At 48.1% G+C, this 16198-nt stretch overlaps 1 long non-coding RNA gene and 2 pseudogenes across 1 annotated transcript; 2 read left to right on the top strand and 1 right to left on the bottom strand.

The window, feature by feature from the left end:
• The first annotated feature begins 5735 nt into the window (after window positions 1-5735).
• Window positions 5736-6538, top strand: LOC125942406 (uncharacterized). Its single transcript, XR_007465077.1, has 3 exons — window positions 5736-5978; window positions 6157-6306; window positions 6460-6538. It is a non-coding gene; the product is annotated as an uncharacterized LOC125942406 (long non-coding RNA).
• A 4195-nt stretch (window positions 6539-10733) lies between these two features.
• Window positions 10734-12374, top strand: LOC119445257 (uncharacterized; annotated as a pseudogene).
• Window positions 12375-12614: 240 nt separating this feature from the next.
• LOC119445249 (uncharacterized) lies at window positions 12615-15636 on the bottom strand (annotated as a pseudogene).
• Between the last annotated feature and the right edge of the window lie 562 nt (window positions 15637-16198).

Raw genomic sequence — 16198 nt, 5'->3', positions numbered from 1 at the left:
ACTCTTGAAGAAAGTCCATGCCCAGAATGACCGGCCTAGAGCACTCTGCCAGTATAATAATTGAACCGAAAAATGTGGCCTCACGAATGCGTACCCTCGCAGTGAATTTGCCGATCGGCGTGAGAACATGACGGCCGGCTGTACGGATCTTAGGTCCGGGCCACGGTGTCGTCATCTTGCGAAGTGCCGTAGCCAGTTGTCCGCTCAGAACAGGATAATCGGCACCAGTATCGACAAGAGCGGTTACCGGGTGGTTGTGTACAGAAACGAGTATGTCGGCTGAAACAGGTTTACGGTTTTCGAAGAAAGGTGCCGAAGGTACGCAGTCGTCGTTGTCGTCATCGTTATCGTCGTCGTCGGGGCGTCGCAGCAGAGGATCTTTCGAAGTGCGTTGGACAGCCGCCCCACCCCCCGAGGTCGCTGTTATTAGTTTCCCCAACTTGGACTAGTGGGCCGGTTGCCCACAGAAGCGGAGAACGTAGTGTAGCGGCTAAGTGACGCCGATCGTCGTGGAGGTGGTGATAGTGACTGGCGCCTCTGTGGAGACGGAGATCGGCTCGTTGGCAGGGGCTGTTCAAACGGTGGGAATTGCGCGTAACGGCGACGAATCTTGACTGGCCAGATATTGCTGGATTTCTCGCGGGCGCTCTCCCTCACGTGGGCGACGAACGCCGGGGTGATATCCCTGGAGTCCTATTCGTCGATAGTAGCAGGCACGGTAGAAGTGGCCCGCTTCGCCACAGTGGAAGCAGAGTGGCTGATAGTCAGGCGTGCGCCACACATCTGACTTTCGCGTATTGATTCGGGGGCTCGTGGACTCGTACATAGTTGTATGCGAAGCTTGACCCTGGAAGTGGTGCAGTGGTTCTTCAGAAGAAGGCAGCTTACGGTGGCTCACAGGCTGCGCAGGTAGCCTCACTGCTTGCGCATAAGTCAGTACAGGGGCGGCTTCAGGTCCGGTTTGCACGAATGGCTGTGCCGCCTGGTGGACTTCTTCGCGGACTATATCTGTGAGGGACCTTATGGTCGGCTGAAATCCCACTCCCTGTAGTCGCTCGAGCTCCTCCCGCACGACACTACGCACAAGCTCTCGAAGCGCATCGGTGTCACAGGGCAACGAGAGAGTAGATGCTGATCCCAGGGTGATTTCGCGATCGCAGACCGAGGAGCGTTGCTGAAGGGCTCGATCCATTGTTGTGGCCTCACTGACGAACTCAGCTACTGTAGGTGGAGGCCTTCGCATTAGTCCTGCAAACAGATGCTCTTTTACTGCTCGCGTCAGCAAGCGGACCTTCTTCGCTTCTGTCATGCCAGGGTCAGCACGCTTGAAAAGCCGCGACATGTCCTCTATGAACACGGCTACGCTTTTATTTTGCTTTTGAACCCTACTCTTAAGGGCTTGCTCTGCTCGCCCTTTTCTTGCCGAACTGCTGTACGTATCGCGTATCTGCCGTTGAAATTCTTGACAGGTAGTGATGGATGGCTCGTGGTTAGCGAACCATGTTCGGGCAGAGTCCTCTAGGGCGAAGTACACATTCCTTAGCTTCTTCCGTTCATCCCAATCATTAACCTCGGCCACACGATCGAAGTCATTGAGCCAGTCTTCGACGTCCTCAAAAGGCTCACCATGGAACGGCCGCGGCCAGCGAGGCGTGTGGAGAACAAGCGACGCAGGAGGCTATCCCGTCCATGGGCGTCACCTGTAGTTCTGGTGAAAAATAAAGACGGTACAATGGCGTTTTTGTGTTGACTGTCGCAAGCTTAACAACGTTACGAAGAAGGACGTTTATCCCCTACCCCGCATTGACGATTCTTTGGACCGCCTTCGACATGCCCAAAACTTCTCATCGATGGACCTACGCAGCGGCTACTCGCAAATATAGGTTGATGACCATGACCGTGAGAAAACCGCCTTTATTACACCTGATGGACTCTACGAATTCAAGGTTCTTCCTTTCGGATTGTTCGCTGCGCCTGCTACCTTTCAGCGCATGATTGACACAGTACTATCAGGTCTCAAGTGGCAGTCATGCCTTGTCTATTTAGATGATATCGTTGTGTTTTCAGACACTTTTGAGCAGCATCTACAGCGCTTTCAAGCAGTTCTTGACGCAATTCATGCTGCTGGCCTGTCCTTAAAGCCTGAAAAATGTCATTTCGGGTATGACGAACAAAAATTTTTAGACCATGTCGTCAGCTACGCAGGCATTCGACCAGACCCTGACAAAACCATTGCTGTTGCTTCGTTTCCTACACCTACGAACAAATACCAACTCCGCCGTTTTCTAGGGCTTTGCGCCTATTATAGACGCTTCGTGGTTAACTTTTCAAGGATAGCCGAACTTTTGCCGCGGTTAACAAAGGATAATGTTCCGTTTGTCTGGGAGCCGGACCAACAAGAGGCCTTCTGTGAACTCCAGAAACGTCTGCAAACACCTCCAGTTCTAGGACACTTTGACGAAGACAGTGACACCGAGTTGCACACGAATGCCAGCAACGTTGGCATTGGTGCTGCCCTCGTACACTGGCAAGATGGAGCCGAGCGCGTCATTGCGCACGCAAGCCGCACTTTGTCTCCAGCTGAAAGGAACTATTCCACTACGGAGAAGGAATGCTTGGCTGTTGTGTGGGCAATTGCTAAGTTCCGCCCGTATTTGTACGGCCGATCGTTTCGAGTTGTGACCGATCACCATTCACTGTGCCGGCGCGCCAATCTGAAGGATCCCTCTGGCCGTCTTGCACGCTGGAGTCTTCGCTTGCAAGAATACGACATGACGATCGTGTTCAAGTCCAAGCGTAAACACACCGACGCCGACTGCCTGTCGCGTGCTCCACTTCAACCGTCGCCATTCGATGTGAATGAAGAGGACGCATTTCTTTCCATTGTCACAGTGTCAGAAATTAGCAAGCAACAGCGCGATGGTTCAGAACTCCGGCCTCTCATCGCCTACCTTGAGAACCGTCTACCAGAGCCGCCTCGTATGTTCGTCCGAACGTTATCATCGTATTTTCGCCGCGATGGCGTCCTGTAGAAATTGGGTTTTCACTCAACCGCAACCGCCTGCCTCCTTGTAGTGCCGTCCGCACTACGTGACGACATCCTGCGGGCCTATCTTGACGAGCCATCTTCGGGCCACTTGGGATTCGCACGGACGTTGTCACGCATACGCCAAAAGTACTTCTGGTCTAACCTTCGCCGTAACGTCAAGCAATATGTGAAGACATGCCGCCATTGCCAGAAATGCAAAACACCACCCGTGCGTCCCGCTGGACTTCTCCATCCCGTTGATCCTCCACGGATTCCTTTTCAGCAAGTTGGCATAGATTTGCTTGGACCATTCCCCACGTCGAGGGCTGGTAACCGTTGGATTGCTGTTGCCACAGACTACCTTACACGTTACATTGAAACCCGAGCTCTCCCACGAGGCACTGCTAATGATATTGCGACCTTCTTTGTACATGGCATCGTACTCCGCCACGGTGCTCCGACAGTTGTTATAACCGACCGGAGCACAGCATTTACAGCGCAGCTCACAGAAGATATCATGCATCTCAGTGGTACCGTTCACCGCAAAGCCACTGCTTACTATCCCCAGACGAATGGGCTCGCATAAAGGCTAAACAAAACGATCGCTGATATGATTTCCATGTATGTTGACGTCGACCACAAAAACTGGGACGACGTTCTCCCATATGTTGCGTTTGCATATAATACTGCCCTTCAAGAAACTACCGGCTTCACCCCTTTTCGCTTGGTGCATGACCGGGAAGCTGTAACAACGTTGGACGCACCCACTGTTCTAATGTTGTCACTGATGCTGCCGAGTTCGCTCGATGCGCCGAAGAGGCGCGCCAGCTCGCACGAATGCGTATCCGCTACCAACAACACAACGACGCCGACCGATACAATCTTCGTCACCGAGACGTCACTTATCAACATGGTGACAAAATATGGGTGTGGACACCGATCCGCCAGCGTGGTCGGTCGGAGAAACTTTTGCGCCACTTCTTTAGACCCTATAGGATCGTTCAACGACTCGGCGACGTCACATACGAAGTGATTTCTGAAGTAGAAGGCACCCCTCACCGTCCCCGACTCCCACGCCTGTCTGATATCGTTCACGTCTTTCGGTTGAAGCTTTACTACTCCCGCTGACCGCAAAGCTCTACACCTCTCTCGCCATCTACGTATACCTTAACAGTACCACTGTGGCACCCCCCAGTGCATAAATGTTCCGCATCGAGACGATGCTTCTAGGGAGGGGGGCAATGCCACGACCTTGACATGACTGAAAGCCACTCGGTGCAATTCCATGCTAGACATGTTGGGTGCTCATCGAAGATGACAACGACGAAGGTGCCAGAATAGCTCCATAAAAGATCTATAGCGTCGACCGAAGTCTTTTGTTGTTTTGTCTGTGACAATATCATCATCATCATCAGCCTATATTTAGATCCAATGCAGGACGAAGCCCTGTCCCTGCGATCTCCAATTACCCCTGTCTTCCGTTAGCTGATTCCAACTTGCGCCTGAAAATTTCCTAACTACATCACCCCACCTAGTTTTCTAACGTCCTCGATTGTGCTTCCCTTATTTTGGTATCCATTCTGTAACTCTGATGGTCCACCGGTTATCCACGCATTACATGGCCTGCCCAGCTCCATTTCTTCCGCTTACTACTCAACTAGAATATAGGCTATCCCCGTTTGTTCTCTCAAACGGGGATACACCGCTATCTTCCTGTCTCTTAACGTTAGTCCTAAGATTTTTCGTTCCATCGCTCTTTGTGCGGTCCTTAACTTGTTCTCGAGCTTCTTTGTTAACCTCCAAGTTTCTGCCTCATATGTTAGTACCGGTAGAATGCAATGATTGTACACTTTTCTTTTCAACGACAGGCGTAAGCTCCCCGTGAGGATTTGGAAATGCCTGCTGTATGCACTCCAACCCAATTTTACTCGTCTGTAAATTTCCTTCTGATGATCCGGGTCCCCTGTGAGTAATTGACCTAGATAAACGTACTCCTTTACAGACTCTAGAGGGTGACTGGCGATCCTGAGTTCTTGCTCTCTTTCCAGGCTATTGAACATTATCTTTGTCTTCTGCATATTAACCTTCAACCCCCATTTCTCGATTAAGGTCCTCAATCTTTTGTTTGAATTAGTCCCCGCTGTTCCTGAATAGGACAGTGTCATCTGCTAACCGAAGGTTGCTGAGATATTCGCCGTTGATCCTCACTCCTAAGCCTTCCCAGTCTAAAAGCTTGAATACTTCTTCAATTTAAGGATGCAGTGAATAGCATTTGAGACAATGTGTCTCCTTGCCAGACCCCTTCCTTGATAGGTAACTTTATACTTTTTTTGTGGAGAACCAAGGTTGCAGTGCAATCCTTGTAGACACACACACACACACACACACACTTATATATATATATATATATATATATATATAGTTCAAAAAATAGAAGCACGTAGGAAAAACATAACAAGACTTTACTGACGTTTCGGCCGGGGTCCGGCCTTCATCAAGAGTGCGTGTACAAGCATACAGAGCTCAATTTAAGCCTTTTTGCCGTAAGGGTGAAAAGAGACAAGAAAAAAATACAAAGTGGAAAGAAAAAATATATATACAAAGTAAAAAAGAATACAACGAACACGTAAATGAAAAACTGCGCGTACACAGAGTGGAATTATTAAAAAAAGTGAATACAACAAGGCTGTGAAAACAAGCTCCTAAATCGTGAGTAGCCCATGACCACAGGTGTGCACAGATTTCGCGTCGTCATGGATGTCAACATGTGCAATGACCCATGTCAAAATCATCAAAACGATGGGCATGTACAGTGGTGCTATACAGGGGTACAAAGTTGGGCGTGTATGGAGTGGGATTATTGAAAACGTATTAACAAAGAGCATGCGGGCATCACTGACAGGATTTAGTGGCGTCGTGAGTGTCTACACATCTGATGGCTCATGTCAAGGTATATCAGAAACGACGAGCACGTACAGGGGTACAAAGTTGGGCGTGTTTGTACAGGGGTGCAAAGTTGGGCGTGCAGGGAGTGGGATTTGAGAACGTATTAACAAAAAGCATGCGGGCGTGACTGACGGGATTTAGTGGCGTCGTGAGTGTCGACACATCTGATGGCTCATGTCAAGGTATATCAGAAACGACGGGCATGTACAGGGGTACAAAGTTGGGCGTGCATGGAGTGGGATTTGAAAACGTATTAACAAAAAGCATGCGGGCGTGACTGACGGGATTTAGTGGCGTCGTGAGTGTCGACACATCTGATGGCTCATGTCAAGGTATATCAGAAATGGCGGGCATGTACAGGGGTACAAAGTTGGGCGTGCATGGAGTGGGATTTGAAAACGTATTAACAAAAAAGAGCATGCGGGCGTGACTGACGGGATTTAGTGGCGTCGTGAGTGTCGACACATCTGATGGCTCATGTCAAGGTACATCAAAAGCGACAGGCGTGTAGAGTGGTGCCATAAAGGGGTACAAAGCTGCGTGTACATACAGTGGCATTGTGAAAAACATATTAACAAAAGGGATGCCAGCGGTCGCTGCTGTCAGGTGAGTATTTGACCACAAAGACAGTCATACACCCTCCTGGCTTAAAGGACTCCTGCACTGTGACCTACACTAACCTCCGAGTTGAACGAACTATATATATATATATATATATATATATATATATATATATATATATATATATGACGGAACGCACAAGCATGGTGCGGTGCAATAGTGAGGAAAGAGGAAGATGAAGATAAAAGGCAGAGTTCGCGCGACCAGGTTTGTGTCCATCTGCAACCTCCTGCGCGCGTAATATATATATAACCTGCGCTGGTGCTCGTCTGGCATTCGCCAGAACCGACTTCTCGGTTTGTACTGTGGTGGCTACTTCGCCTAGTTTACTGCTTCCTGCCACGGTGCTCTGGTGATGGAAAAACTTATTAGTCCTGTTTTCTCATACTGCGGTTCATGCGTCCCAAATGCATCATGAGCCTCTTTCTGGGGGTCATACAAGGTCCAAACATCTCCGTCATCAATGACATCAATGTCTCAAACCATCCTTTGACGGCAATCTTTAAAGGCTCCCTACAACGGTTTGTATAAATTTTGTAGACACGTAGGGTACAGCTACAGTAAAACATTCTCACCACTAATCAAGTGAAGCGTCTCATATTAATAGAGCTACGGACGATTACAAGTTACCCTCCTCCATAGCCATGCTTTTTCTCCTTAACTCGTTCGTCGGGTGATCGGGGCTAAGCTCCGCCTTTACAGGCTCTGTGTCATGATGGGACGTAGTGTCGTCTACTTCCGGTTGTCTTGGAGCAAGTGCACAAAGCCTCTCCAACCTCTCCGCTAGCCGCCCGGCCGTCGATCCCCAGCGAGAGCTATCGAAGCAGCGTGCGTTGCGAGCATTCTGTCGCAGCGCCGAGCGTGTCTGGTATTCCGGTAACCACAGGCGAGCTGGGCGTTTTGACGGATGTGGTGAGGCGTAAATACCCTTCATACTTCTATTGCAGTAATCAAGGAGCTTTAGCGTAGACGAACGCGAGCGGCCTGATCGGTCTGCACGGCCTAGCCACCTGGTGGTGCAGATCTTAACCAATCGAAGAGCTAATATTGCTGTACTGAATTGTAAAACATTTTAAATATTTAGAAAAACAACGTGGTTCTCTATTACGCTCCTGCCAACAATTCACACCAGCAGCAAAGTAGAATATACTTCGTTACTGCTATATTATTTCTGTGTTTGGTTGAGCTGCGTGCCACCAGGTGGCTGCACTGTGCCGGCCATTCTCGTGTACGCCTTCGCCCATCGCCTAAAACGCCCAAGCCCAGTCAGCTTGCGCTTGCGTGTGCCCGAATACCGGATACGCGACACACTACAGAGTTGTATTGTGCCTGGTATTCGGGTAAACGCAGGCGCACTGGGTGTTTTACCGGAAGGGCGGAGGCGTAAACGTTACAACCAATATTGGACGTAAAACGTTACAACCAATATTGGACGTAAACGTTACAACCAAGTTGTCTACTAGGCTAGACAGCGAGCAGTAAGCTGTCATTTTGGGCCAGACGTGTACACGTTACAGAATAAAAGTGCCGGAAGATGGTAGTAAGCGAAGCTTGTGGCAAGATGACGCTGTCGCAGGTGTTCCGATTCGTTTGCCCTAAACTCAGGTCGGTGGTTCTTCGCTGACGTTTGGCCTCAACATCCCGCTCCCGCAACTCGGGGTCCGGGGCCCTTCGCTGACGTTTCGCCTGGGCTTCGGAAGCCGTAACGCTAGAATGAGCACGTCGACGACGAGCCCTTTCCCGAGCGAGTTCGTGGCGCCGTTGCTCAAACGGAGCCTGCTCCTGGGCGGAACGTACCACGCGTGTGCCTTCACATCCGGGCGCCGAAACTGATGTGAGGTGAGGGAAGGCCGGCGGAGCAGGTGTCAACTCCCTTTCTTTCCCTTTCCTTCCCCGCGACACACCAAACGACTCTGATTGGTCGCGCGCGTCACGTGATCCGACGCTGGCGCAGCTTTCCCGGAACCTGCTGTACTCTCGGAGCAGCCTGGTTTTCTTTGTTTCTTTCTTGTCCCTGGCTCATACCCGCATATGTGATGCGGGTATATGCCACACGTGATTTCTTTCTTTCCTTCTCTCTTTCTTTCCTTTCTTTGTTGTCCCTGGCCCATACACGCATATCCCTAGCTCGTACCCGCAAATCGAATGCGGGTATGCGCCACACGTGATTTTATTATCGTTAATCGTCATGTAACTGACAAGCATGTGATGCTATCGATGCCATGACCTATCAGTCATGTTAGTCATACATTCGTACATTCCCATGCCAATTTTGGTGTATTCCAAGTGAACGGGACGCGAGTATTCGGCATGTTTTCGATAGGGTTTTAGCGTGACACCACCACCACCGCCGCCGACGACACTTGGCGGCGGCGGCAAGTAATTAGTCACTCTCATTTATTACATTTTTAACAGAGTGACTAATTACGGCCACATGTAATTAATCGAGGCGTTGCTAAAATGCAATCGATTACATTTACGTTACTATCCTCTCAACTTTATCAAGATTGGTCAAACATAGAAAATTAAGCGAGCTGGCCTGGCTCTTCCACGGTGTGTCCTCTGCAGCCCTTCACAAGTTATCTTCTCTAACTGCTGCTTTTCAAAATTTTCGGCGGATATCTTCCTTCGTCTTATTTCATTTCAGGAAGCCAGCAGAGAAATTAAAACTCGCTTATGTCGCGCTGGAGAAGAGAGCGTTGTTGTAGCGCACGAATGTCTTCTGCACAAGATTGTTGTTACTCGCGTCAAGTCCCCATAGCTCGCGTCCGAGTCCTCTGAGAAACACAACACTTCAGTGTTGTCGCATGTTTCAGTTTGCTTCGTAAATAACTGGTTACATATAGTTGGTTACTGAAAAAAAGTTATTGAAGTGCAGTGATCGTTACCGAGTAAAACTTTCAATTGATTGCACGTAATTAATTACGTGAAATATGTTATGTGCAACTCTGTTTTGGGCACACACACAATGGCACAGGTAGTATGCTTGGAAAGACAGCGGCCAGCACATACCTAATGGCCCCAGCTAGTATAAACAACTTGAGTCAGTGTTGTACGTCCCATTCTTTATTGTGCGAGGTCATTCTACCACTTCAAGTGACCAAAGTAGTTAAGGATAGTTAAGCAAAGCTATCGCTTTAATATACGCTCCTGACAGTGGAGTTTGCCGGCGAGGGCAGCGCCACCTGTAGCGGCGAAAGCGCAACTCTGGTACTGATCCAAAGTCAGTCGACGGCGTGGAATCCAGCTGGCGAACGTGTTGTTGTTATCGCCGCGTGTGATTCGAAACTTCTGAATCACGTGCGCCGCCGTCCTGCAGGTGAGCGTTCTCATACCGCTGTTTTACGATGGCAAATGTGCAAGACATCGAAAACTGCCCAGGAAAAAACGCGACGGGACGGCGGTACTGCTGCGTCAAAGACTGTCACGGCCGCGCGGGACTGCCGGGTCTCCTACTCTACAGATTTCCTGGCCGGCCGTGGGAAGAGCAGCGCCGGAAGAAATGGATTGCTGCTGTGCGCAGAGTGAAGTAAGTGTGTAGCATTTTTGAACGGGAAATGGCATTGTGATTATTACCTTTATGTTGGCAGCCGCGGCAACGCAAAATAAGAGGGAGTGTATTTCGATGGCTTGTTAACATTGTTCTGTTTCTTCAGTTGCACGATGCATGCAGTCAAAGTTATAGCTTTTAGTGTAAGCAAACTGCATGGTCATCTGGTAACCGTGAACTTTAACTTTTAGCGAAGCCGACGGCTCTCAGTGGACGCCGACGTCGTCGTCGAGAATCTGCTCAAGGCATTTCGTGAATGGAGTGAAAGACAACATTGAGAAGCATCCTGGATACAACCCAACGTTGTTCCCAGCGGCCTACCGAGTGAGGCCATTCAATGCAACCGAGAACCTTGCTAGATATCAAAGGCAAGTCATGTCAATGGCATAAAACATTAACTGTGTGGCACCATTACGAGGTCGCTGGTTTTATTCCCGGCCGTGGCGGCCGCATTTCGACGGGGGCGAAATGCAAAACGCTCGTTCTCTTCGATTTTGGTGAACTTAAAAAAAAGAGAAAAAAAAAAACAAGTGGCCAAACCAACAGGCAGTTCCCCACTACGGCGTGCTTCATAATCATATAGTTTTTTGCACACTAAACCCCACAATCCACTTTATAATTTTGCTTTATTTGGCACCATTAGGTGTGCTACACACTCATACCAATTTTCATTTCATTTGCCATTCCTCTAGAAGATAAAACGGAAATAAGGAAAAAGATTGACTGCTGTCAGTTTGTTTGTTCCATTTATTACTAACCTTTTACTCACTTTTCAGGTGGAGCAAACGCACCACGAATCTCACTGGGATTAATGAACATCAAGAAGTTGGAGTAAGCAGTGATGAGGCACTGCAAGACTCAAGTGAAACCATGGACATATTTGATTCTATGTTGAGTGGGCTACAGCCAACTGCTGAGACAATGAGGTCCTCATGTGATCAGGTAAATCATCTGATTTTAGGTGATTACACGAACAGCGATTTTAAGAAATGTTCTCACTTTGTTCACATGGGAGACATGCACATTATTTTGCAATTCATCTATTTTGAGAGGTCGAGGCTGTTAGAATCTTTTTTAGAAACTATCCTCCATTCTAAGCAGTTAAAGAATTGTTATGCAATATTTTTCTCATTCCTCTTGTTTTATCCCAGGCCTGCCAAACCGAAGCTTGCGAAGGCACTGCAACACCGTTTTCCGTATTTGTATGCTCAATACAAGAAACTGACGCTTGCACTCAGATTAATCACACTGTCACGTGTGATGCTGATGTACAATGCCAACCCATCACAGCCTCCCGTCACAGTGGGCCAGACATCAGATCCAGTTACTTTGGTGGCTATGACAGTGTTAAATCCTCCAGTGCTGCTATGAGAGATCTGTGCGGTGTGAGTGTTGATGTGTTTGCACTCTTGCTTGGTATAATCCCTAATCCTGCAGACCGAACATGTGATGTCTCATTGTTTGACAGGCTTGTTATGTTCTTAATGAAACTGAAGCTGGGAATTTCTTTTGCATCTCTTGCAGTACTATTTTCTGTAAGTGGAAGAACAGCCTCACGCCACTTTCACAGCATCCTCCGGACACTGAGTACTGCAGCTCAAAAATGGATCTATCGACCACCGTCGCACGTGATGATGTCAACAATGCCAAACTGCTTCAGGATCCACTACCCTGGCTGCACCATGATCATAGACTGTACCGAGGTAAGAACGGAGAAGCCAAGCACTGTGCAGCAGCAGCGAGTGCTGTACTCAAATTATAAAGGTGGCTACACACTCGAATTCCTGGTTGGAAATTGGCCCTTGTGGAGCAGTCTGTTTTCGATCAAAGGCATATGGCGGGCGCTGTTCTGATGCATTTATTACTGTTGACTCTGGCTTCTTGGATCTGGTGGAGCCAGGTGACATCATCATGGCGGACAAGGGCTTCCCAGGCATCAAGTCAGGGGTTGAGGAAGCTCATGCTGTTCTTGTGATGCCCCCTTTCTTACAAGGGCATGGCCAGTTTAGTGACGGTGAAATATTGGAAACGTACAACATCGCACAGGTTAGAATTCACGTTGAAAGAATAATTCAGCGCATAAAGACGTACAACATCCTCAACTCGCGGGTTCCCACAGAGATGATTGCAAAAATGTCAGACGTATTTCATGTGTGCTGTGTTTGGACAAACCTGCAATCACCTATCATAGATGAAGAGCGTGCGGACTCTACAATGTAAACTTTGCGAATGATTTTGTACTCCAGTGCGCTGAACGCAGTACAGCTTGAAGTCATCACTCTAGTCAATTGCTAAATGTAGTTATCATGGTTCAACTGTTAGCCATTTTGTTTGTGAATAAAGTGTTTATCAATTTGTCTGTGTTGACTTCTGTCCACGTACCACAAAACCATGTAGCATAAAGCCTACACACAATATTTATCAGTCAAATAGCACTCAAACCACTTTAGATAGCACAATTCACATGCTTTTATTAATTTTGTGGCAAGTCTACACATTGAAGGCGTATGCACATTGGAAACTTCTATGCTTGCCGCCATCTAGCAAATGCTGGCAGCAGCCAAGCAAAGTAAAATTCCTCTAGTGCTCGCACTGATGCACACAGGAAACTATCATGTCTTTTAATGTCGATGATTATGCTTTGCTTACTTGAATAGACAAAAAATAGCAGCTCTGAACATTGCACACATACATTAGCAGCTGCACTTGCGTGTAGTACTTATGACTCCTCACGAGGGGAAGTCTGCCATCTACATACTTTATGTATGGCACAAATGAGCGTTCGAATTTGTGATCTATTATGATGTCGTCCTTTCTGGAAAATGGGCACTTTATCTCAAGAATGCTGGGCTTATGGTCGGATAGGAAGATTCCATCTGGGCTGCCAGCAAGCCACGGCTGGAGAGTATGCAGCACCAATCCAGTCTGAAAAAGAGGATGTATCTATAAGCACGCAGTGTTTCAGAGACTTAATAGTTTGCCGATCAAAGGTAAAAGAGGTAAATACTAATATTCAAGATAAAAGACAAAAATACCAGTGTGGTAATTTCCTTTCCTACTTTAGTCATACTGACCTTCTTGTCATGTTAATGATTCAAAGGAAATTGTGTGGTACCTGTATAACCTGTACAGAAACTTTATCTTCAAACTCCTTCCGGGCAAGTGATTCCATCTTTATGCCTGAAAGAGAAATAACGTAAGTGAAACCTTACACTTCACATTTTTGAAGGCGTACCATATGTTGTGGCTTCCGACGAAAAGCTTGTTGTTCTCAGTAGTGAGTTAACCAAGTCGGCAGGGGCCTTTCTTGATCTCAGTATTGTGTGTGCCATAGAGCATGTTATTCGCACTCATCGTTCTCGATGCCACCTGTTGGTGATGTAAGTATAAAGAGCAATGTTGACTCCAGGCAACAAATTGGCACACCACCTGCATCACTTACCTGAGGTTCATGGACTGGCCTTTTGTAAGGGCACATAGGAGACATGTGTCCTGGCACTTCACATTCTTCTCATAGTATGCGGCTGACTCCTTTGATAGCAACTTGCTGTGGTCCTTCCTTTTTATTAGTACCTTTGGGTACTCTTCTACAACTTCCAAGTAGTGATATGCATCTATGTGTGGGTCAAGGACCCCTTGAAGCTCGGCCATGCCCTCTTCTACCTTGGCAACACTTCTGTCAATAGTTTGATCGTCCATATTGTCATTAACGTCCCTAAGGATCGTGTTCATGTGACACCTCAATTCAGGAAGGCGATTTATCACGTAGTCTGGCTCCAGCATTCTGGGCACTTTTCCTGCGACGTACGGATGGGTATTTTCTGAAACAAAGCATGCAAAATAGTGTCATAAAGTACAGTTGCATTGATTATGTCCCACGGGCTTCCCCCCTTCATTGTCTATTTGTGCACATTTGGAAAGTGCTGAACGGTTGCTTACGAAAACATTATAAAAGGTACAATACACATATGCGTATTCTGTTGCAAATTTTCTTACCGCCAAAAAGCTCTTCAATAGATGCCTTGTCATTAATAAATGACGTCTTTGGTGGCCGCCCCCACTGCTGTGGTTGCGATGTTGAAGACACGTCCTCACTTTCGTTTATGTAGATCACAACTGCTGCACAGTGTTTGCAGTTTCCCGAGGCCCCGTATCGACAAGTGCAGCTTCCACCAATCAGGGCACGGTCAGTCTTGTTCAGCTGCAAGAATTAAATTTCGTAACTTCACCATGATGTATTGCCTTAACAAAAAATGCATGTGAAGCTTAAACACCGCTCTTTATTAGGTGGCACGTAGCTAACATTTGTGAACATAATGTGCATTGAATAGGGCACAAATCCATTGTTTGCAATGGTCTCACAAAGCCATTCATTGAGATTTGCCTACTGAAGATTAATTCCCATATGACATTTTATTTATGTATAATCAAGGTTGGAGCACGATGCACGTCACTGACTCGGGACCTTGATGCTTACTTAATCGTATTGTCTTATGTGCCAAAGCTTCCCTGTGGAATATGAGCCAGGTCATGCTGCAGTAAGCCAGGTTTGCGTATCCGCGAGAAAAGTAATTAAATCAAAATAATTTCCACCACGGACTAGTAAAGCAAAGTACTGTTCCCATTTGACACTTCCTCCAAACCCCTCTAATCTGCGAATGCTTGGCAGTAATAAAAGTTCTTGAATGGCAAGAATACATTTGACAAGAATTGTATCTTGCCGGGAAGCCGACTTACAGATATTTATAAATTAACTGTCTTTTGGAACAATTTATTTTCCTGTACGAAGCGTATTGCTCGGTGGCTGCAGGTGTTCTGGCTTGCGTGAGTCGCTGAGCGCTTCACGCTGTGCGGCTCTGCTTGGGTTCAGATTACCGGATACGGTCACCTGAGTTTTGGCGGCCGGTGCGGCCCAAGGTGGTGCCGGTGCCACGGCAGTTGTAAACAAAGTGGTGCGGTTGATTGGCAGGACATAGCAGTTCAACACAATTTTTGTGCACGTTGCATAAAAGACCCTCTTAGTAATTCGAAAATATATGGCACCTATCGTCCGTAGCCAATGAAGCTTTGCAAGCGTGTCAAAACAGCACCACGGGAGAACACGTTTTGTCTACGGCGACTCGAAGGGCTAGCCAAGAACACCTACGCCTAACGCTTAATAAGCTCAGCCATGCCTGCAAACTCAACTGAGCTGCTTGATCAAACATAAAATGATAGTTGACTGTACTCACGTCCAGAGAAACGCTGTAGTTGTGTTTGCCTTGCTGAGAGTGACACTTCGCCAGCACAGTGACACCGGCGACTTCTTTCACGCTGTGAACGTGCCCGGCAGCGTAGAGCTTTTCCCCTTTAAGGCGAATGGCAGGGCGTATCCGACCATCTAGTTTTAAGATTGGTTTGAAACCACACAGCAAAATGTGCGCCATTTGTTCGTTTCAAAACAAGCGTGGACACGCGATCACGTCGGCAGATCCGTGCGGGCAGCCTGAGCAGCGTGGTCCGTCAGTGTCAATTTTGACGGAAATTCCCGCGAGAGGCGCTGACGATCGCTGCGCCGCCGCGCCGCCTGGGCAGTGTCAGGAGCGTATACGCTCAAATGCACAAGAATATTGCGCTGAGCTGGAAAGACAGCCAAACGGGCCAGGCCACTCAGCGATGCGCTTAGCACTATACAGAATTCTTCGAAGTCTACCGCGTTCAGTTCAAAGTTGAACACCTCGAACATCTTCAACGTCGTGCGCCGACTGGCAACGACAACAACGCTGCGTGAACGTGCAGCGTCCCGTACGTGCCTGTCGCACAGTGGCTCATGACGAGCTATTCGATGGCGGTTCTGAAGGACACGAGCTCGGCCAGCACGTAGCAGGAGTCCACCGTTGCGAACAGCTCATCGACGCGGATCTGGCGATGCCGCGGAGCCCGGCGCATCATCGCTTCAGTGCCTGAGTATCGGGCACGTCGATCCAGTTCTCGAGGAAGATGAGCGTGCCCACGCCGTTACACCTGTCGCGCAGCTCGCACAGCATCCTCGCACCCACGCTCCAGAACCGCAC

Source organism: Dermacentor silvarum, chromosome 1 (assembly GCF_013339745.2).
Source record: "Dermacentor silvarum isolate Dsil-2018 chromosome 1, BIME_Dsil_1.4, whole genome shotgun sequence".
Classification (NCBI taxonomy): domain Eukaryota; kingdom Metazoa; phylum Arthropoda; class Arachnida; order Ixodida; family Ixodidae; genus Dermacentor; species Dermacentor silvarum.
This window is presented reverse-complemented; position numbering and strand designations above follow the sequence as displayed.